General features: G+C 36.3%; 1 non-coding gene across 1 annotated transcript; it reads right to left on the reverse strand.

Moving 5' to 3' along the window:
- Positions 1 to 1,741: 1,741 nt before the first annotated feature.
- On the reverse strand, positions 1,742 to 1,846 carry LOC123935648. Its single transcript, XR_006816937.1, has one exon. It is a non-coding gene; the product is annotated as a U6 spliceosomal RNA (small nuclear RNA).
- Positions 1,847 to 2,523: the final 677 nt, after the last annotated feature.

The raw sequence follows: 2,523 nt of genomic DNA on the forward strand, positions 1-2,523 counted from the left end.
AAGGTAGACAAATGAGAGAGAACACATTTATGAAGACTAGTAATAACCACATTTTAAAATTGTATTTAGACATAGCAAGAGTTTGTGTTCTGCTTGATTACTTACTACCTCTGTGACTTTAAGCAAATCACCTTTCTGAACCCAGTTTTCTAAAATATTAAATGTATAAAGAAAACCCCAGTTTTCTAGAATATAAAATATAAAAGAAAAATGTATAAAAATTTTAGTTTCTGTAATGTATCAATTTTTTGGATGTTGTAAAGATGAAACAAGATAAAGATAAAGCAAGAGGTATAGTGACTGGCACATTAAAAAGGTTCCCCTTATTATTCTTTTACTTCTATTTCTTTCTTCCCTATTTTTAAAAATTTTTACTTTTTTAAAATTTGAGTATAGTTGATACACAACATTATATTACTTACAGGTATACAACATTGTGATTCAACTTCTTTATAGGTTATACTATGCTCATCACAACTGTAGCTACCATCTATCACCACACAATGCCATTACATCACCATTAAGTACATTTTCTATGCTATGCCTTTATTCCTGTGTCTTCTTCATTTCATAAATGGAAGCCTATATCTTTAATTAATTTTCATTAATTTTGCCGAGCTCTCCACCCCACCTTCTCTCTGGTTCTTCTTCAAAGAGATGTATTATGAGATACATATATGGAGAAAATATTATTCTTTGTATTTCAACATGGTTGAGTGGTGAGAAGCATGACTTTTGAAATCCAACAGATCTAGTTTCCAATTTTACTTTCCTCACTTAACTGTGTAAATTGAGTCAGTTGCTTAACCTTTCTAAGATGCAGTTTCCACATCTATAAATCAAGATGCTAATAGTTTCTACTTCTTAGGTTGTTGCTAAATGGGATAAGCAAGTAAAGAATGTTCAATGTTCCAATAGCTGAAAGTGCTCAATACATGTTAGCTGTTTTATCCCTATTGTTAATAACATAATTATTGTTATAATTATTAGCATTAATTTAGATCAGTGTTTTCTAACTTCAGGTTGGGGGGCGGACAAACAACATTTTTATGTAGGTTTTTGTGAGAATTCACAGTGCTTGGATAGATAAAATCTGACTTGTATCTGCCTCCCTGGATAAGAATAACTGAAAAGCAAAGGAGTGCCTGGAATGCTGGGCCTTCTTTGAAGTTTCTTGGCTAAAAGTGGCCAGATTCTTACTGTGGCTCAGGGTTCTCATCTAGGGAGTAAATGTTTAAATTTTGAAGAAAAACAGGCACCTATGGTGATCACATACTTCACAAACTTCTTGTCTCTTTGCTGTTATCACATGCTGCCCCATATATTATTATCCTGACCATTAAGGTTACACTTCCCTACTTGTTTTGCGCTTGTGCTTGGTGTATTGATATGATCCCAATAAAAGTGGAGACAAAGCTTGGCTAGAGGCCTTTCAGCACTAGAGCATCTGGATCCCAGACCTCTCCTTTCTCCTCCTAAGGTGTTTGGAGTAATCTTTTCATTAGCTTTCTCAGGGTTTGCCGTCCAAACCTGACAGGTTTCTTTTCAACTGTCTTTTATAGACAGTGGTTAAAGCTCTCTGGAGGAAATATATTTTGGATGATAAAATGTGTGAAAATTTGAATGAATAATAAGGAAATGTGTCTCCATCAGAAGTATCTCAATCAGATGGCTATGTTCTGAGCCTGGCTTACATGAGGCTGACTACATGGAAGGCACTTTTGTAGTCCCTTCTCTCTTCCAAATTATCAGAAGCCACGAATTTGCGTGTCATCCTTGCGCAGGGGCCATGCTAATCTTCTCTGTATCGTTCCAATTTTAGTATATGTGCTGCCGAAGCGAGCACTTTCTAATCTAAGAACAAAATGGAGTGCTAGGCTTGGAGTCTACCTACCCAGGAACATCATTAAAAATCATGGTACAGGGGCACTTGGGTGGCTCAGTGGGTTAAAGCCTCTGCCGTCAGCTCAGGTCATGATCTCAGGGTCCTGGGATGGAGCCCCGCATCAGGCTCTCTGCTCAGCGGGGAGCCTGCTTCCCTTCCTCTCTCTCTGCCTGCCTCTACGCCTGCTTGTGATCTCTGTCTGTCAAATAAATAAATAAATAATCTTTAAAAAAATCGTGGTACACAGCTGGTTCCATGAGATGCCACTGTTGCCACCACTGGGCACAGCTATCACAAAAGACTAGAGAATGCAAGACCTTTAAGAGATTATTGAGACTATGGTAATAATCTTGTACAGAAATAATGGGAGCTTGGATTAAGACAATGCAATGGAAATGAAAATAAGGTTTATTTCACTTGGAAATGTGTATACAGTATTTAATCTATATGCTATGTTGCCCCATCAAAAATAATTTCCTGAAAAAATATTTTGAGTTAATTTTTTAGAAAATTAAAGATGATACTATGCCGGGGCAAAATTATTTACTTTAGAAATTCCAAAGAGATGATTATGTAGCAGGAAGAAATCTACACCGAGACAAAATGGAATGTTTTAAAGGTTCCAGTAAAAATTGTGT

Source organism: Meles meles, chromosome X (assembly GCF_922984935.1).
Source record: "Meles meles chromosome X, mMelMel3.1 paternal haplotype, whole genome shotgun sequence".
NCBI lineage: Eukaryota > Metazoa > Chordata > Mammalia > Carnivora > Mustelidae > Meles > Meles meles.